At 42.4% G+C, this 21605-nt stretch overlaps 1 protein-coding gene across 4 annotated transcripts in view; it reads left to right on the forward strand.

Annotated features, from left to right (window-relative positions):
- Nucleotides 1-21605, forward strand: part of Gpr63 (G protein-coupled receptor 63) — a 52284-nt gene that overhangs the window by 12082 nt on the left and 18597 nt on the right. Inside the window, exon 4 of one of the 4 annotated variants that reach the window (XR_009592492.1) lies at nucleotides 163-1030. The exons of 2 other annotated variants lie outside the window; for them this stretch is intronic. The gene's annotated coding sequence lies outside the window, so the exon portion shown is untranslated. Of the gene's footprint in view, nucleotides 1-162; nucleotides 1031-5327; nucleotides 8166-21605 lie in introns of those variants that run through there. One more of the 4 variants, XM_060386074.1, reaches the window with a different exon arrangement.

Genomic DNA, 21605 nt, shown 5'->3' on the forward strand with positions numbered 1-21605 from the left:
ACATGTGTCTCCTACATACATATGCACCTCCACGCATGTGAATACCCGTATATGCACATACACATGCAAAGGAAATAAGCAGTGTTTTTTTCCATAAATGTGATTTTGCCCCTCTCAGAGTTTATTTTTTTTTTAATTATTTGTTTTATTTTACATGCTTAGGTGTTTTACCTGCACCTGTACCTGATCACCATGTGTGTCCAGTGTCTTTGGAGGCCAGAAGATAGTACTGAATCTGTGCGACTGGGGTTGTAGACAGTCGTGAGCCACCGTGTGTTTGGAGTCCTCTGGGAGCCAGTGCTCTCGCTGCTGGGTCTCTAGCTCCTTTGGCCTTTTGCAGATGGTTTATGTGTTCCTCTCTCTCTTTTTTCTCTTGTACAATGAGATGCCACACATGAGGGCCACTTGACATGGCAGTCTTTTAGTCACTTCCATTACTGTGACCTAAATAAAGTCTCTTCATAAGTGACCGATCTCAGGTTTTCAGTTCTGTCCTGTCAGGCCAAAACGGACTAAGTGAGCACACTTAGGTTTTCCTTTCACCCTACACAATACAGCACTACCTACAATACAATGTGGGTACCACTTTGGATGTGAATAGACATTAGAAAGAGGGCAAAGACCTCAGCCTTTGTGTTACCCAGTATGTATTTACAATGAAATAGCAATAATAGCAAGCACAGTGGTGAAATGGAGATGGTTAATACTGTGAAACAAGAGCTGGAGAGGCGGCTCAGCTTGAGATCACATACAGCTTTAGCAGAGGGCTCAAGTTTGGCTCCTGTCAGAAGGCTCACAGCCATTTGTTAGTCCGACTCCAGGGGGAGCCAATGTCTGCGGCCTATGTGGACACCTGCACTCTTGTACACATATCTCAATAAAGATATACATAACTTAAAAATAACAAAACTGAGTCTTTGAAGATAATATGAGATGGGCATTTGGCCTGATTCCCCTTTCAGTCATTATTCCATTCATCAGTGATTAGAATGAGTAGCCATCACTGAGTAGTGAGAGCTGAGCTTTTACTCTGTGGTGCTCTTTTTTTTAAAATTTAATTTATTTACATATTTATTTATTACAATTTATTCACTTTGTATCCCCACTGTAGCCCCCTCCCTCATCTTTTCCCAGTCCCACCCACCCTGCCTCATTTCCCCCTATGCCCTTTTCCTAGTCCCCTCATAGGAGAGAACCTCCTTCCCTTCTATCTGACCCTAGCTTATCAGGTCTCATCAAGCCTGGCTGCATCATCTTCCTCTGTGGCCTGGCAAAGCTGCACCCCCCAATGGGAGGTGATCAAAGAGCTGGCTACTGAGTTCATGTCAGAGACAGCCCCTGTACCCCTTACTAGGGTACCCACTTGGAAAATGAGGAGCCAATGGGCTTCCTTTGAACAGGAGGTCTAGGTCCTCTCTATGCATGGTCCTTAGTTAGAGTATTGGTCTCTGCAGGACCCCTGGGCCCAGGTATTTTTGGCTCTGTTGTTCTCCTTGTGGAGTTCCTGTCCCCTCCAGGTCTTTCTATCTCCTTCTTCTTCCATAAGGATTCTAGCACTCTGCCCAGTTTAATCATCATTCAGAAGGGCAAACAGGACAGACATCAGAAGTAGGAGGAGACAAGGAACAGGACAGGAGCCTTCCACAGGGAGCCTCTGAAAGACCCTACCCACCAGGGTATCGAAGAAGATCCTGAGACTCAAACAAACTTTGGGCAGAATACTGGAATCTTTTCTTTTTTTTAAAAAAAAAAATCTTCCCTAATATATTACATTTCATTCCTTGCCCCCTGCAGTCTTTTCTCCAACTCCCCGCTCCACTCCCCCAGATTTGCTCTTCCCTGCTTCCCCTCAGAAAAGAGCAAACCTCCCAGGTGTATCACCCAAATTATGGTACAGCAAGCTACAATAAGATCAGGCACATGCATATATCAAGGCTTGACAAGGCAACCCAGTAGGAGGAACAGGGTCTTACAAGCAAGTAAAACAGTCAGAGACAGTCTCCCACTCTTGCTGTTAGGATTCCTGGAAGAACACCAGCTACTCAGCCTCCTTGATCTCTGGGGGTCCCCATGAATCCTAGGCAGTTGATTCTATGGGCCTTGTTCTCTTGGTTTGTCCCTGACCACTCTTGTTCCTCCTATCCTTACTTCCTCTCCCACAAGACTTCCGAGCTCTACCTAATGTTTGCCCGAGGGACTCTGCATCTGCTCCCATCAGTTGCTGGATGAAGTCTCTGGTCAGTCTGGTCAGCTAGGCTCTGGTCCCAGCATTCTCTGAAGGAGGACAAACTGCAGAGTAGGATGAAGGTTTTGTGGCTGGTTGGTGTCCCAGGCCCTCCACATGAGGCCTTCCCTGCTTACAGAAGATGCCGGGTTCAGGGTCTGCAGCATCAATGTTCTTATAGTCACTCTGCTGGAAGAATCCCATGGAAAGGCATAAGTAAGATGTAATGAAGCTGGCCAAGGTCCACACTGGTACAGTGGTATTTATAGTGATATTTATTGCCTTTGCTTTCCTCTTTTGTTAAGAAGAAATTCAGGAAGCTCAGTTCTGGTCGTTTGTGTGTGCACTTGTCACAGGGCCAGTGAATTCCCTGTGGGTTCTGGGTCTTTAGTCTCGCATAGTTGCATCAGCACTTTGTGAAGTTGCCCAGCAGTTGCTGGCTCTTTTGTCTGAGGGCAGCAGGAACCTCACTGAAGGGCAACACCTTTTATGTCACTCCTGCTGGGAACCTCAGGGAGGCGCAAATCCGGCCTCCCTCAGACCTTTTTCTCCTGAGAGTTTTGTGATGCGTGGTGGGATATATTTCTCTGGTGTTTAGACTTCAGCTTTATCTATTTATTAAGTATTTTAACTTTATTTAAAGCTTTAACCGTATTTTATTTTATGTGCACGCACCTGTGGAGGTCATGACAGCTTTAGGTATTTAGTGCCTCTGGCCACCTGCTGGTTCATCTCGCTGTCCTGCCTGATTTATTTTTTTAAGTTGAAAATGAATATCTCAGATTTTCTTTTGACAGTTTTTTCTTTGCTAAGATATTTTTCTTGGCACCGGGCAGGGTTTATGTTGGGCATATGGAATCCTTTGCATTTACAGTGACTCTCTAAGTCATTGTGGCCTCTATATAAGACCAGTCTTTCTGGGTTACTTTGTGCACAGTAATCTTTATTGAATTGCAAAGTTTAGAAGTAGTAGAAATGTATTCATGGAGGAGATAATTTTATAAATGAGTTTGGCCTTACGACAGGATTTAGTATAGAGAACCTTTCAGCTAGTGAAAATCTAAGAGACATGAAATATTCTTGTATTTAAGATTATTTGTTAACAAAAGTTATCTTCATGGGACCCCTAACAAACTGGAGCAGGGGCCATCCCTGACTTTGGTACCTGCCTCTGGATCTCTTCTTCCTAACCGGCTCCCTTGTCCAGCCTCGGAGGAAGAAGATGCTCTGAGTGGGTTGATATCAGTGGGAGGCCTCCCCTGTCAGAGGAGAAAGGGAGGGGAAAAGGGGATGGAAGAGGGAGGCCTGGGAGAAGAGGAGGGAGGAGAAGCTGGGATTGGACTATAAAGTAAATAAACAAAATAATAAAGAAAAGAAAATCTAGTCTTCCCATTAGAAGTGCATGGGAGATAGTGACCTCTGCTATGAAGATGTTGCCTTCTGCCAGGCACTCTGTAAGTGGTGCTACTGCTCTTGATAAAGGGCATTTAAAAGTTATTTATCTTTTATTAATTGCAGTTTATTCACTTTGTATCCCAACTGTAGCCCCCTCCCTTGTCTCCTCCCAATCCCACCCACCCTTCCTCATCTCCTCCCATGCTCCTCTCTAAGTCCACTGAAACAGGAGATCCTCCTCCCCTTCCATCTGACCCTAGCTTATCAGGACTCATCAGGACTGCCTGCATTGTTTTCTTCTCTAGCCAGGTAAGGTTGCTCCCCCCCTCATGGGGAGGTGATCAAAGAGCCAGTTTATGTCAGAGACAGTCCTTGTTCCCATTACTAGGTAACACACTTGAAGACTGAGCTGCCATGGGCTACATCTGAGCAGGCGTTCTAGGTTATCTCCATGCATGGTTCTTGGTTGGAGTATCAGTCTCAGAAAAGACCCCTGTGCCCAGATTTTTTTTTATTTTTATTTATTTATTTTTTGGTTCTGTTGCTCTCCCTGTGGAGCTCCTGTCCCCTCCAGGTCTTTCTATTTCCCCCTTCTTTCATAAGATTCCCTGCACTCTGCCCAAAGTTTGGCTATGAGTCTCAGCATCTGCTTTGATAGTCTGCAGGGCAGAGTCTTTCAGAGTCCCTCTATAGTAGGCTCCTGTCCTGTTCCCTGTTTTCTTTCTCTTCCAATGTCCATCCCATTTGTCTTTCTGAATGAAGATTGATAAAGGGTATTTTGAAACATCCTACAAAATTATTTGTTAACAATTCAGTTTTAGCAAACTTAAAAAGAAATTCTGATCAGGATCAATATTTGTTTTATAAAATTTTGTTTAAGTATAGTGAAATGCTCTTGTGTGTGGTCATTATTTTCTTTCTTTTTTTTTCTTATTCTCTGTGACCCCTCTCTTTTCTATTCCTTCCCCCCACCAAAAAAAATTAATTCTAATCCATATACCTTTGAAACTAAAACACAGCTCTCTGTTCAGTATGTGAATTTTTCCTGCAATGATGAACTTTAGCTAACGTCATAATAACGTTAGGACACCTGTACATGATAGGTTATGTTTCCTCATTTTGCACCCATGAGGCATCCTGCCCTTTGCAGCAATGAAGCATGGTGTAGCCCAGAGATTGTTGGGTGTTTCTTGTGAGTTTCCTCACTAGACTTTCAAGTTCTGTAAGCTCAGAACTGTTCCATTATATCCGTTTTGTTCCTTCTCAGACTCAGAGATGAACAAATTGGAAGCCACAGTCTAAAACTCTAATGTCCCAAATGCTCTGAAATCCAAATATTTTCAAACTCAGTCATGCTCAAAAGTTTTGAGTTGCAGAACATTTCATATTGCAGATTTCAAAATATTCTGAATTCTAAAATGTTCCCAAATGATTGTAAACATTTGGATAGATGATAATCTATACATTCCATATAGAGAGAAGGAAGGGAAGGAGGGAGCAGGCAAGGGGAGGAAGGTGTCTTAATGAATTAAATAAATTGAAAATTGAGTGTTAAAGGGCTATGGCACAGATTGGGTATCAGGGCACAGTAAGTGAGTAAAGGTCATTTTAATTAGCATGTAATGGCATTTTGGACATTTGTGTCTTTGTCTCATAACTGCTTTGAGTACTAAAGCTGAAGTTGTCCTTCGTAAAGTTTTGAGCTTCAAGTATTTTAAGTATGACCTTAGATGTTTTAGACTCCTCTTGTGCTTGCTAGAGTTATTTTGAGAAATGGCAGTGACTTGAGGTCAAAACAGACCTTCCACTTTCCTTGATGAGTCTGTACTGGTCTCCAGCCCTGCTCTGCAGTGACATATAAAGAGCAGTGTGATCTTTAGTTCTGAGCTTCTCTTTTTGCTTTACTTTTATGGCTTCCTGCTATAATGATGTGGAAGTCTTCAGACTACCTGCTATGAGGTTTCCATTATACCAAGTCAGAAGATGACTTGGGTGACTAGGGTGAGGTGGGATGGTGAAGTTGGGAGCATATCCAAGCGTCTGCATTGTCGAGAGGTTATGCTTGAACTACCTCAGAGGCATTTTCTGGGCTTAAGGTAGGAAAAAGACAGCAAGGTGTGTGTAATATGTCCCTATCTGTTTGCTTTCTCTTTCTCTGTGTGTATATGTTCATGTAGGTTTGTGTACATGTGAATGCATGTGGATGACGTGTGTGCACAGAGGCAGAGGTTGACGCCCAGTGCCTTCCTCGATTCTTCTCCAACTTAATATTTGAGACAGGGTCTTTGAGGGCACCCAGAGCTCATCGATGTGGCCAGGCTGGCTGAGCTGCAAACTCCAGTTGTATGCATTTGCCCTGCATTCACAGCGCTGGGGTTGCAGACACGCACCCCCTTTATTGGCTTTGTATGTAGGTGGTGGGGGATGAAGTGAGGTTCTCATGCTTGTGCCATGGGTACTTCACAAGCTGCACCACCTCCACAGCCCTGTTTGGGTTCAGAATATAGCATGTCATGTATCGGTGTAAACCTCCCAGTGCAGTGCCCAAACACAACTGATGCCTGAGACACATTTGTTGACTTGATTTGAGCTTTCAGGAATAATCAGTCAAAAACAAAACGTGATATTATGAAAAACAAGTAAGTTATCTCACAGTCTCATGTGGGGATCTAGGGAACAACTAGGCATCTTTGTGGTAGGATGTTTCTAGAAAATCTAGTAGGGACTGTTGAGGCTTTTTGAAGCAATTAAAAGGAAAAAAGAGCTTCATGTATTATGGTGATGTGAAGATCTTTAGAGTACATGCTGGGTAGTTTCTATTACGCCTTGTCCAAGGTAGTGAGGTGGGATGGAGGGATAGTTGGTCTACCTGGCTTTTTATCTGGAAAAGAAATTACTGAGAGTTGCTATTTTTTCCATAAAAGAGGTTAGAGAATAAAAAACAGGTGTGGTATCAAAATCACAGTGCAGTTTGGAAGCCTACGTGAACATTCAAACAAACAGAATTGTGTGATGAGGTTTCTTGTGGCTGACTTTCTTTGCTTAGAGTATTTTTGATTTTGTGTATAGCACAGCATACATGTGTACTTTATTTCTTTTTGTTGTTAACAATTTCTATTGTGTAGATGTACTGTCATGCCTGTTGTTTATTCATTCATCAACTGATGGACCTTTAGGTTATTTCCAGTCTAGTCTTAGGAATATGCAACTGACCACACCTGGGTACATCTTTGTATGGATTTTCCTCTTGTCTGAATGCCTAGGAGTGAAATTTCTGGGCTGTAGGATAGTTTTATGTTTCACTTTACTTTTGGGAAACTGATCGTTGTTTTCCAAAGCAGTTCCCTCATCTTCCATAGTTAACAGCTGTGCCTGGGTTACTCTTTCTCCAGATCGCCTTCTACATTTACTGGGCTCATTGATTAACTGTAGTCATTCTGGTGGGTGTAGTATTAACATGAATGCTCCTAAGTGCAGTAATGGGTAACATTTCCCTGTACTGGAGAGCCATTTGTCTATTATTCTTATACTGTCTAGTAACGTTTTTCATTTATTTTTGGTTCTGCTGTTTGATACTGCTTGGTTACAAGTTGCGTTGACTAGTCTGTGCCAACTTGACACAAACTATAGTTTTCTGAAAGGAGGGAACCTCAATTGAGAAATGGCTCAGGAAGATCTGGCTGTAAGGTATTTTTTAATTAGTGATTATGGATTGCAGGCTGGGTGTATGGTCTTGGGTTCTTATAAAGAAGCAGGTTGAGCAACTCCTTCATGGCTTTGCATCAGTTCTTGCCTGGGGTTCCAACTCTGTTTGAGGTCCTGTTCTGGCTTCCTTCAGTGATAGACTACTCTGTGGAAGTATAAGCCAAATAAACCCTTCCTTCCCAACTTGCTTTTGGTCTTGCTGTTTTGTCATAGCGATAGAAACCCTAACTAAGACAAGTTGGCACCAGGATTGTGGAGTATTGCTGTGACAGACCTGACCAGACAAGGTCAAGGTGATACCTCACACTGGCAGCAGAACTCGGTGAGAGTTACCCAGGTGGTACTGGTTTGATGGCATGAAGGGGTCATGGAGAGCAGTGAGGATTGGCACTGTGAGAGGCCATTAATGAAGGTGCAAGCTCAGTGGCAGTTGAAGGCCCAGGACTAAAAGGGTCATGCAGAGAAGCTGTCTCTTTAAAATATCCAGTCTCTGTAAAATTCCAAAGTCAATATCTCTCTCAAGTTTAAAGTCTCTGTGGGATCCTAAGTATTCAAAAATAGATTAAATACTTTCTTACCTCAAGAGGAAAGAACCCTGGCACAGTTACAGTTTGAATAAAAGAAAACCAAACTTCAGCCGTTTAAATAACTCACTATGCAGCATCTGGGATTCACAACCTTGTGGGCTCCTCCGAAGAGCGTGGGTCATTTTCTTAGCTCCACTCTCTGCAGCACACACAGACTGTCTTCTAGGCTCCAACTGGCTCCACTGCACTGTTGTTGATGTTCTTGGTAGTCATCCTGTGAAACTGGCTTCTCCAAAACTGCTGGGTCGCTTGTTGTAAGTGGACTTTCACTAATAGCCACTCATAGACTCTCTTTACGATGCCAAGCTTCATCTCCTCTAAGGCAGTGGGACTTTTTGTAAATTGTAAGGCATCTTCTTAATTAGTGATTGACTGGGGACAGCTCATTATGGGTGGTGCTGTCCTCGGGGCTGGGGGTCCTGGGTTCTTATAAGGAAGCAGGCTGAACAAGCCATGGGGAGAAAGCCAGTAAGAAGCAGTCCTCCATGGCCTCTGTATCAGCTCCTGCTTTGTAGCTCCAGATTTCTACCCTTTTTTCTACCCTGCTTGAGTTCCTGTTCTGGCTTCCTTCAGTTGTATGGAAGTGCAAGCCAACAAACCTGTTCGTTCCCTGTCAACTTACTTTTAGGTCATGGTATTTCGTTACAGCAATAGAAATTTTAACTAAGATGCAAGTGTTCTTTGTAAGATCTGAGTACAAATCTGTTGGATGTGTGGTTTGAAAACATGTTCAGTCTGTTAGTGGAACTTTCATTGTCTTACTGTCTCCTAAAATGCAAAAATTTAGAATTTTGATGAGGTCAAATTTATCAAATTTTTTCTTTAATGAACAATTGTTTGTACAAAGGTATGAATTCCTTGATCCAAGGTCTCAAACTTTTTCTACAGATATTTTAATTATATTAATTTTTAAAGGTTACTTCTTAGAAGTTAAAATTCTGAAACTTTTAATATATTCATTTATTGGCATTACTGAATCTGGAATCCAGGCTCTTGCATGTGGAAGGTAGACACTTTCCCAGTGAGTTGCATGTCCAAGCCCTGATGTCTCTGAGAGTCTCACTCTGTCACTCATCTTGACTCAAACTCACCATGCTGCCTTTACCCTCTGCCGACCTAGATTACCAGTATGTTTTATAAATATACAAATATATATCTTTATATATATCCATATCTTTATATATACCCAGAAAGATACAAAAGCCATAAAGGACAACATGGAAAAGGACAGTAAAAGCTGAGAAAGGAGTCCATATGTACAACCTCCATAAAGACTGAGCAATGTTATGGCATCTCAGGATTCCCAACATCCCGAAGCCCCTTCCCTGTCCTGGAGGAGCACCTAGCAGCTACCAGTGCGACCGCTGACACCGCCTTTGCTATGCAACACAGAGATTTCTGTGTCTGTGCCTTCTGTACAGTTGCTTTTGTTAGATTCATCGAGGTGTTGGAGTGAGTAGTTTGGTCATTTTTGTGGAGGTTTAGTGCTTCGTTATATGAATAGATTGTTTATTATTAATTCTGCTGCTTCTGGATACTTGCCGATACCTGGCTGTTTGAAACGGTGCTCCTAGGACAACCCTTGTGCCACTTAACAGAAGGATGAGAGCATTTCTATTCAGCCAGTACTTCATGGGGCCCCTACATGGCAGAGATGACAAGATGGCAAAGCACAGCAATTTCCACTCCCAACAACAATGCATGGAGGGCCCATCTGTATTATATCCTGAAAACAGTATTTTTTTAATAATACATACTTATTTTTTATATTAATATTTTTTATTTTTAAATAATTTTATACATTCACTTGTATCCCAGCTGTAGCCCTCTCCCTCTTTCCCTCCCAATCCTCTCCTCCCTCCCTCCCTCATCTCCTCCCAGCCCCTTTCCGAGTCCACTAAGAGGGAGTGTCCTCCTCTCCTTTCATGTGGCCCTAGCTTATCAGGTATCTTCAAGATGGTTGCAATGTCCTTATCTGTGGCCTAGCAAGGCTACTCCTCCCTCAGGAGGGAGGGGAAGCTCATGAGTCCATGTCAGAAACAATTCCTGTCCCCCTTATTAGTGAACCCACTTGGATACTGAGCTATCATGGGCTATGTCTGAGCAGGGGTTGTAGGTTATATCCATGCATGGTCCTTGGTTGGATAAACAGTCTCATCTTGTGGGGCTCCCTGTCCCCTCTAGAATATACTCATTCCTCCTTCCTTCATATAATTCCCTACACTCTGCCGAAGGCTTAGTTATGGGTCTCACCATCTGCTTTGATACACTGCTAGGTAGAGTCTTTCAGGTGCCTTCTGTGGTAGGGTACTGTCCTGTTACTTGTTTTTTCCTATTTCCACTGTCCATCCCCTTTGTCTTTCTAGATGAGGATTGGTCATCTTACTCCTGGTCCCCTTTCTTGTTTATCTTCTTTAGGTGTACATATTTTAGTATGTTTATCCTATCTTATATGTCTATATAAGTGAGTATATACCATGTGTGTCTTTCTGCTTTTGGGATACCTCACTCAGGATGATTTTTTTCTAGGTCCCACCATTTGCCTGCAAAATTCATGATTTCCTTGTTTTTAATTGCTGAGTAGTATTCCATTGTGTAAAAGTACCACAATTTCTGTATCTATTCCAACCCAGATGATGGACATCTGGGTTGTTTCCAGCTTCTGGCTATTACGAATAAGGCTGCTACAAACATGGTTGAACAAATGTCCTTGTTATGTACTTGAACATCTTTTGGGTATATGCTTAGGAGTGGTATAGCTGGATCTTGAGGTAGCACTATTCCTAATTGTCTGAGAAATCGCCAGATAGATTTCCATAGTGGTTGTACCAGTTGACATTCCCACCAGCAGTGGAGGAGGGTTCCCCTTTCTCCACAGCCTCTCCAGCATGCATTATCTCTTGAGTTTTTGATCTTAGCCCTTCTGATGGGTGTAAGGTGAAATCTCAGGGTCGTTTTGATTTGCATTTCTCTGATGGCTAGGGAAGTTGAACATCTTACGTGTTTTTCTTCCATTCTATATTCTTCTACAGAGAATTCTCTGTTTAGCTCCATACCCCATTTTTTAATTGGGTTACTTGGATTATTGCCTTTTAATTTCTTTAGTTCTTTATATATTCCAGATATAAGCCCTCTGTCAGATGTTGGTTTGGTGAAGATCCTTTACAAAAAGCCTCCATGCATATGGAAACTTAACAACTTACTTCTCAATGACAGCTGGGTTAAGGATGAAATAAAGAAATAAAGACTTCCTAGAATTCAATGAAAATGAAGGCACAACATATCCAAATTTATAGGACACAATGAAAGCAGTACTTAGAGGAAAACTCATAGCACTAAGTGCCTTTAAGAAGAATTTTGTAACATCTCATACAAACAACTCAATGGCACAACTAAAAGCCCTAGGAAAAAAAGAAGAAGAAGATACACCCAAGAGGAGCAGACGGCTGGAAATAATCAAACTCAGGGCTGATATCAACCAATTAGAAACAAATAAAACAATTCAAAGAATCAATAAAACCAAGAGCTGGTTCTTTGAGAAAATTAACAAGATAGACAAACCCTTAGCCAAACTAACTAAAAGGCAGAGAGAAACTATCCAAATCAGCAAAGTCAGAAATGAAAAGGGGACATAACTACAGACAATGAGGAAATCCAAACAATCATTAGGTCATACTACAAAAGCCTATATGCCACAAAATTCGAAAATCTAAAAGAAATGGACAATTTTCTTGATAGATTCCATCTATCAAAATTAAGTGAACTGCTTTTTGGTGTGTCTGCTTCTTCTTTTTCTAGGGTTTTTAAGTGAGCCATTAAGTTACTTGAATGCGCTGTCTCAAATTTCTTCTTGAAGGCACTTAGTGCTATGAACTTTCCTCTTAGCACTGCTTTCATTGTGTCCCACAAGTTTGGGTATGTTGTGTCTTCATTTTCATTGAGTTCTAGGAAGATTTTAATTTCTTTCTTTATTTCTTCCCTGACCCAGCTGTCTTTTAGTAGTAAGTTGTTCAGTTTCCATGTATGTGTAGGCTTTTTGCTATTTCTGTTGTTATTGAGGTCCAGCTTTATTCCATGGTGATCAGACAGAATAGAAGGGATTATTTCAATCTTCTTGTATCTGTTGAGGCTTGCTTTGTGACCAACTATGTGGTCTATTTTGGAGAAGGTTCCATGAGGTGCTGAGAAGAAGGTAAATTCTTTTGTGTTTGGATGTAAGGTTCTGTAAATGTCTGTTAGGTCCATTTGATTCATGACCTCTGTTAGAGATATTGTTTCTTTGTTTAAAAAAGGAGTAGACGGCTGGAAATAATCAACCTCAGGGCTGAAATCAATCAATTAGAAACAAATAAAACAATTCAAAGAATCAATGAAACCAAGAGCTGGTTCCTTGAGAAAATCAACAAGATAGACAAACCCTTAGCCAAGCTAACTAAAGGGCAGAGAGACACCATCTGAATAAACAAAATCAGAAATGAAAAGGGGGACATAACTACAGACACTGAGGAAATTCAAACAATATTAGGACTTACTTCAAAAGTCTATATGCAACAAAATTTGAAAATTTAAATGAAATGGACAATTTTCTTGATCGATTCCACTTACCAAAGCTAAATCAGGACCAGGTAAATCAATTAAATAGTCCTATATCCCCCAAGGAAATAGAAGCAGTCATCGAAAGTCTCCCATCCAAAAAAAGCCCAGGACCTGATGGTTTCAGCGCAGAATTCTACCAGACATTCAAAAAAGAGTTAACTCCAGTTCTCTTCAAACTATTCTACAAAATCGAAACAGAAGGAACATTACCAAACTCATTCTATGAAGCCACAGTCACCTTGGTACCTAAACCTCACAAAGACCTAACAAAAAAAGAGAACTTCAGGCTAATCTCCCTTATGAACATTGATGCAAAAATACTTAATAAAATACTCGCAAACCGAATACAAGAACACATCAAAGATATCATCCACCATGACCAAGTAGGCTTCATCCCAGGTATGCAGGGGTGGTTCAATATACAGAAATCCATCAATGTGATCCACCATATTAACAAACTGAAAGAAAAAAACCACATGATAATCTCCCTAGATGCTGAAAAAGCATTTGACAAAATCTGACATCCATTCATGTTTAAAATATTGGAGAGATCAGGGATACAAGGCACATATCTAAACATAGTAAAGGCGATATACAGCAAACCTGTAGCCAACATCAAAATGAACGGAGAGAAACTTAAAGCAATCCCACTGAAATCAGGGACAAGGCAAGGCTGCCCACTCTCTCCATATCTCTTCAACATAGTTCTGGAAGTCCTTGCTAGAGCAATAAGACAGTTGAAGGAGATCAAGGGGATACAAATTGGAAAGGAAGAAGTCAAATTATTACTATTTACAGATGATACGATAGTATACGTGAGTGACCCCAAAAACTCTACCAGGGAACTCCTACAGCTGATAAACACCTTCAGCAAAGTGGTCAGATACAAAATTAACTCAAAAAAATATCAGTAGCACTCCTGTATACAAAAGACAAAAGGGCTGAGAAAGAAATTAGGGAAACAACACCCTTCACAATAGCCACAAATGACATAAGGTACCTCGGAGTAACCCTAACCAAGCAAGTCAAAGACTTGTATGAAAAAAATTTCAAGTCTCTGAAGAAAGAATTAGAAGAAGATATCAGAAGATGGAAAGATCTCCCATGCTCATGGCTTGTCAGGATTAACATAATAAAAATGGCCATCTTACCAAAAGCAATCTACAGATTCAATGCAATTCCCATCAAATTACAAACACAATTCTTTACAGACCTGGAAAGAAAAATTCTCAACTTCATATGGAATAATAAGAAACCCAGAATTGCTAAAACAATCCTCTACAATAAAAGATCTTCGGGAGGTATCTCCATCCCTGTTCTTAAGTTGTACTATAGAGCAACAGTTTTAAAAACTGCATGGTACTGGCATAGAAACAGAATGGTGGATCAATGGAACTGAACAGAGGACCCAGAAATAAACCCACACACTTATGGACACCTGATTTTTGACAAAGATGCCAAAACCATACAATGGAAAAAAGATAGCATCTTCAACAAATGGTGCTGGACCAACTGGATGTCTACATGTAGAAAAATGAAAATAGATCCATACTTATCACCCTGCACAAAACTGAAGTCCAAGTGGATCAAAGACCTCAACATAAAACCAAATACATTGACTTGGTTAGAAGAAAAAGTGAGGAATACCCTAGAACTCATTGGTACAGGAGACAACTTCCTGAACAGAACACCAACAGCACAGGCTCTAAGAGCAACACTCAATAAATGGGACCTCATGAAACTGAAAAGCTTCTGCAAAGCAAAGGACACCGTCATCAAAACAAAGCGACTGCCTACAGATTGGGAAAGAATCTTCACCAACCCTTTATCTGATAGAGGACTCATATCCAGTATATATAAAGAACTGAAGAAGCTGAAAAGCAACAAACCAAGTAATCCATTTAAAAAATGGGGAACAGAGCTAAACAGAGAATTCTCTGTAGAGGAATATCGAATGGCAGAAAAGCACTTAAAGAAATGCTCTACCTTATTAGCCATTAGGGAAATGCAAATCAAAACAACCCTTAGATTTCACCTTACACCCATCAGAATGGCCAAGATCAAAAACTCAAGTGACAACACATGCTGGAGAGGTTGTGGAGAAAGGGGAACCCTCCTCCACTGCTGGTGGGAATGTAAACTTGTACAAGCACTCTGGAAATCAATCTGGCGCTTTCTCAGACAACTAGGAATAGCGCTTCCTCAAGATCCAGCCATAGCACTCCTAGGCATATATCCAAAAGAGGCTCAAGTACACAAAAAGGACATTTGCTTAACCATGTTTGTAGTAGCTTTATTTGTAATAGCCAGAAGCTGGAAACAACCCAGATGCCTCTCAACTGAAGAATGGATTCAGAAATTGTGGTACATGTATACAATGGAATATTACTCTGCAATGAAAAATAAGGAAATCATGAAATTTGCAGGTAAATGGTGGGACCTGGAAAGGATCATCCTGAGTGAGTTGTCCCAGAAGCAAAAAGACACACACGGTATATACTCACTCATATAGACATACAACATAGGACAAACCCACTAAAATCTGTGCATCTAAAGAAACTAAGCAAGAGAGAGGACCCTAACTAAAATGTCCAATCCCCATCCTGAAAGGCAAAGAGGATGGACGTCAGAAGAAGAAAACAGGAAACAACCTAGGAACCTTCTACAGAGGGCTTTTGAAAGCCAGAAGAAGAAAACAGGAAACAACCTCGGAACCTGCCACAGAGGGCCTCTGAAAGCCTCTGCCCTGCAGACTATCAAAGCAGATGCTGAGCCTTATGGCCAACTGGCGGGCAGAGTGAATGGAATTTTATGTAAGAAGTGAAAAATAGTAAGAGCTGGAGAGGACAGGGTCTCCACAAGGAGAGCAACAGAACAAGAAAATTTGAACACAGGGAACTTCCCAGAGACTCATACTCCAACCAAGGACTATTCATGGAGATAACCTAGAACCCCTGCACAGATGTAGCCCATGGCAGTTCAGTGTCCAATTGGGTTACATAGTAATGGGAAGAGGGACTGCCTCTGACATAATGTTTGGCCTGCTCTTTCTTTGATCACCTCCCCCTCATGGGGCAGCAGCCTTACCAGGCCACAGTAGAGGACAATGCAGCCACTTTTGATGTGAACTGATAGACTTAAGATCAGAAAGGAGAGGAGAACCTTCCCTATCAGTGGACTTGGGGAGTGGCATCCATACAGAAAGGGGGGAGGGGGGATTGGAAGGGGAGGAGGGAGGGGCTTATGGGGGGATACAAAATGAATAAAGTGTAATTAATAATAAATAAATAAATAAATAAATAAATAAAGTCAAGACCAGGTAGAAAGATTGAACAGTATTTTGTTTTGCGGTCACTTTTTAAGCTTTAGCTGTTTTGGGTTTCTGCTATTGTTATTTGTATTTCACTGCTGGTTGGTGAGAGACAACACATTTCGGTATGTAATCGATTCTTGTTTTTGTGTATTGGATGTTTTAGTGTTAATTCTTTTGCTTATCTTTAAACTTGGTTACTTGTGTTTTTCTTGTAAATTAATCCCCACTCCTGTCGCTCTCTCTCACACACATTTTTATGAGTCATATGTTAGCTTTCTGTCACTATGGCAAAATCCATGAGCCAGTCAGCCTATATGGTAGGGAAGTTTTCTTTTGGTCATGGTTTAGCCTTACTGTTTTGGAGGCTGTGGTATGACATGTAGGTGAGAGGGTGTGGTAGAGCAGCACCATTCACTTCACAGGAAACGAAAGAGCAAGAAGGTGCTGGACCCCAGAATCCTCTTCAAGGGCACATAGGGTACCCTAACTTCTTTTCATTAGTTCTGCCTCCCAACAGTTCAGCCACTTTCCAGCTGGGCCATGGGCTGTGGAGATGCAGCCTTCAACACTTGGGCTCCTGGGAGTGGAGCAGAGCCAACCCCCCGGCAAATCCTTGGTCTCTCCACGGCAGGAGCCTCTGCTTCCGTTGCCTTTCCACTCGCCGTGCCTTCTGACCACAATGAACGTCTTTATAGCATGGCTACTGTTTTGACATTTGGTTTGTGTCTTAAAATTAGCTTTGATTAGTCTTCCCCAGGCTCTCACCCACATGCTCTCAGGAGCCAGGATGCCTCTCTCAGCCTGGGCTGTTCTGCTGCCTCCCAGCTGCCCAGCTGCCTTTTTTTACTCACCTTCACCGCTGCTCAGCTGCGCGTGAGCCTGTCAGCTGCCACTTCTCAAGCTTTCAGTTTCTCGGCTGTCTCGAGATGTCTGAGCTGACATTTTGGAACTGGCTTAAGCACAGGGGAGAAGTGTGAATGCCCACAGAGTCGCCAGCTTACCTTTTCCTGCTTTTTAATCTCTGAAATCATGGTTCTCGAGTTCCTTTGCTCAGTTAGCTCTTCGATATCTTCAAGGAAGTTCTCTGCAGTTACCCGTTTTCCATGGTCGTGTACTTGCAGGAGGGTTGCATTGCCACAGTTTGTCTTTGTCAGAAAAGAAAGTCCTAGAGGATATTTTTAAGGCAGTTGATGCATCATTCTGAATTACTGTTAAATTGCATTTCCGTTAGTATTTTAATTTTAAACAAAACTTGGAATATTTGCTGAACAGAAATTAACCTTTACTTTTTTATTAAAGATTTTATTCTAATGGGGTTGAATGCTGTTTCAACTTTTTCATTTTCTGTTTATGTCTTTCTTATTCATAACATTATTTTCAAGTAATGCATAACATCTAATAATTAAGAATGATTAGCTACTACACTAATAATTTTAAAATAGACAGGCATGGTGGCATACACAATCCCAGCACGTGGGAGGCAGAAGCAGGGGATCAGAGGCATTCCATTTTCAATCATCACCTGCCTTCTCAGGAAGTTATTAATTTAGGGTCAGATCTTTGTGACATGCCACAGTGACTGCAGAGAACACCATGGAAAGGGAATTGTGCCTTATTTCCATTCCTGAAGTGAAGTTCACCGAGTTACCAGAAGTACCATACAAGCACTGAGTGGCAGCCTGAGCAGTTCAAGTTTGCAGGTGGTCATGAATAAGACAGATTTAGACTGAGTTTAGAATTCTGAGTTTTAACATTCTGTGTCTTTTTTTTCTTAAGATTTATTTATTTATTCATTTACTCTTTCATCCATTCATTCATCCATCCATTTATTTATTTATTATACAGTATTTTGCCTGCATGTATGCCTACAGGCCAGAAGAGGGCACCAGATCTCATTATAGATGACTGTGAGCCACCATGTGGTTGCTGGGAATTGAACTCAGGACCTCTGGATGAGCAGCCAGTGCTCTTAACCTCTGTGCCATCTCTCCAGCCCCGAATTCTGAGTTTTAGACTGAGTTTAGAACTCTCAGTTTTAGACTAAGTTTAGAAGGATTGAAAACATTCTTCATTGACAGTTTATCTAACTCTAACCTTGTCTTTGGATTTCAAGAATTCAAGGCAGTGTTAGTTAACTTTGTGAAAAGACTGTATTTGATGAAGGATGGCGTAGTATTTCTTCAGGTTAGGCATACTTTGGTTTTATTTTTAAATATAGTATCTTATTATTTTTTTGGAGATTTTCATATGTGTGTAATGTGTTTTGATTATATTCGCCCCTCCCCCTCCCCCTAAAAATTCCAAGATTCACCCCACCCCTATCCCACCGTGCCCCAACTTCATTTTTTTCTGTTAAAATAACCCACCAGGTCTAGTTTGTGCTTCCCATGTACTCATGGGTCTGGGACCACACCACTGGAGAAGGGTCAGCTATAAGGGCTGCATTCATAAGAGAAACAGACTCCTTCCCCAGAGGCCATCCACTGCCAGTTGCTTCTCCATTAGGGGTGGGGGCTCCGGCGTCCCTCCATTGTCCAAGCTGGAGCACTAGCTGGATGGATCCTCCCAGGTCATGTGCAGGCAGACACAGCATCTGTGAGTGTAGCAGTCCTGGCACCTTCTGGACCTCCCTGACTTCTGGCTCTCATGGTCTTTCCACTCCTCATGAGAGATGGCTCTTGAGCCTTGGCATGGTGTATGATATAGATGCTCCATTTGTGTTTGAGCTCTTCACTGGCATTCTTTGTGCTTTGGCCAGTTGTAGGCTTCTATGCTAACCACCTTCCACTGCCCCCCCCACTTCACTGATGAGCTCTGAGAGCCACACTCATATGTGTTATAGAGATATGAATTTAGAGTGCAGCTTGATACCATGTCCATAACAAGAGACGAGCAGCAAGTTCACACCTGGAGCTTGTGAGCTCTCTGGCCGTGGGTTCTTGGTCAGGTTACATTACCCAGCTGTGTATGTCTTTCTGTGAAAATGGCCTTAAATTCAATCAGAAAGCAGAAAGGGTAGGGTGGAGGAAGGGCTTGGGGAGAGGTAACTAATACTAAGAATATTTGGAAAGGCCATATGGAAACCTTTTTTTTAAATTTAATTACTTTATAGTCTGATGCCAACCCTGTCCATCCTCTCCTCCCAGTTCCACCCACACACACCCCTTCCCCCATTCCCCCCTCTACTTCTCAGAGAAGGGGAGCCCACCAAGGGGTACCAATCCACCCTGGTACCTCAAGTTGCAGTAGGACTAAGTGCATCCTCTTCCCTTAAAGCCTGACAGGCGTCCCAGTTAGCGTAAAGGGATACAGAGGCAGGAAACAGAGTTAAAGACAGCCCCTACTCCCATTGTTAGGGGACCCACATGGTGACCAAGCTGCACATCTGCTACATATGTCTAGGAGATCTAGGTCCAGCCCATGCTTGCTCCTGGGTTGGTGGTTCAGTCTCCGTTGTGCTCCCGTGGGCCCAGGTTAATTCACTCTGTAGGTCTTCTTGTGATGACCTTGACACCTCTGGCTCCCTCTATCCTTCCTCCAACTCTTCCACAGAACTCCCGGAGCTCTGGCTTTTGTTTGGCTGCTGGTCTCTACATCTGTTTCCATCAGCTGCTGGATGAATCCGCTCAGAAGACAATTATGCTTGGCTCCTATCTACAAGCACAGCATGGTATCATTACTAGTTTCAGGGGTTGGTTCTCTTTCATGGGGTTGGTTTCAAGTTGGGCTAGTCATCGATTTGCCGTTCCCTCAATTTCTGCCCCATTCTTATCCCTGCACGTCTTATAGGTAAGACAAACTTTGGGTTAGGTTTTATGGGTGGGTTGGTGCCCCACCCCCACTCCAGTGGAAAGCCCACCTCCCACTTGGCCATAGGAGATGGGAGTTAAAAACAAAAACATCATGCAATTTTCAGGCAAATGGATGGAACTAAAAATATCATCCTGAGTGAGGTAACCAAGACCTCACTTAGGTATTCACTTATAAGTGCATATTAGCTGTAAAGGACAGGATAACCATGCTATAATCCACAGATCCAAAGAAAACAAGGAGGACACAAGGGAGGATGTTTGAGTCTCACTCAGAAGAGGAAATAAAATAGACATCTGAAGTAGAGGGAGGGAGGGAAATAGGTGGGAGAGGAGGTGGGGATCAGGTATGGAGAGAGTTGGGGGGAGCTGGGAGAGAGAAGGGGAATTGATGGGGGCCATCTCTGGGCCAGGGGAGGCTCCTGGGACTCTATGGGGGTGACCTGAGCTGAGATTACAGCTGCAGGGGTCAAGGAGACAGAAGACTCCACCTCGTGGAAAGACACTTTGAAAGTTAATGAATTAATTTTTATGAATGGGGGTATTTTGTCTGGATGTGTCTGTGCAGTGGTATGTATTCTGTTCGGGTTAGAAGGGTGTGTCAGATGCCCTGGGTCTAGAATTACAGACAGTTGTAAGCTACCATGTGGGTGGGGTGCTGGGACTTGAATCTGGGTCCTCTGGAAGATCACCTAGTTCTCTTAACCGCTAAGCCATCTTTCCAGCCCCCTACAACTACTATTTTATAGCCTACATTTTACACCACACACATACAAGCACACACGCATGCACACAAGTTTAATTGGACTTAATCTATACACGGGGCTAGGGTTCCTTCCTCCCAGAAGCTGTAGGTTGCCAGATAAAAAGAAATGCTATGTGTGGGTTACTTCCTGCTAAGTTGTTGGTCAGGGGTTTCCCAGAGACAACCCCTCCCCCTGCCACCAAATACAGGTTCCTACTGTTGTTCTTGGTTGCTCAGCATAACTTGATGATATGACCCGATTGCTGAAGACACTGGACAGTTTGGTCATAGAACACAGGGGAATCAAGGTGGTGCTGACCAGGAAGCTGCTGGAAATCTTTCATGGTATTGGAAGGTGGTATGAAGGCTTCTGGAGGAAAGAAAGTTATCAACAGTCTTACCTAACTGTGAACGCTGTGAGCTAAAATAAGACCTGCCTGGTGAGATATTTCTAGGATGCAGTACTGACATGAGAATGATGGGGCTAGTTTAATCGCAGCTTTACTCACAGAAATGTCCTTGCTTAGTTATTGTCCTACTTTTTTTCTTTGTCATTTCATTAACAGCACAAAATACTGTCTGCTCTCACACTTCCCTAAGCCCTCAGAGGATAGTATTCTGAAGAAAAATGGAGCCTCAAGGGAAGTCCCATGTAAAAATAAAAGCTCAGGGTATAGGGCCAGGGATGTAGGGCAGATGTGGGGACTATGTTTTAAAATTAATAATTATTTATTTTTTCACTCTACGTCCTGATTGTAGCACTTCTCTCATCTCCTCCCGATCCCACCCTCTCTTCCCTTTCCCATATCCCCCTCCCCTACTCCTCAGAACAGGGAGCCCCCTCACCAGCCTACTCCAGCACATCGAGTTGAAACGTGACTGAGCACATCCTCTCCCCCTGTGGTCTGTCAGGGCACCCCCACCAGGGGGAAGTGATCAAATAGGCAACAGAGTCCATATCAGAGACAGTACCCACTCCCCTTACTAGTGAAGTCCAAGCTGCCCATTGGCTACACCTGTGTAGGGGCCTAGGTCCAGTCCATGCATGGTCCTTGCTTCAGTCTCCACAAGCCCTCTGGGTAGAGACAGCATTTTTTTTGACACTGCAGAAGAAAGAGTTTATTTGGGACTTACAGTTTTTGTATTCATTATGGTTCTCTAGGGGAACAGAACTTATAGAATATATATGTATATATAATAGAATATGTATTATAGAATATATAGAACATAC

The sequence above is a fragment of the Meriones unguiculatus genome, chromosome 6, assembly GCF_030254825.1.
Source record: "Meriones unguiculatus strain TT.TT164.6M chromosome 6, Bangor_MerUng_6.1, whole genome shotgun sequence".
Taxonomy (NCBI): domain Eukaryota; kingdom Metazoa; phylum Chordata; class Mammalia; order Rodentia; family Muridae; genus Meriones; species Meriones unguiculatus.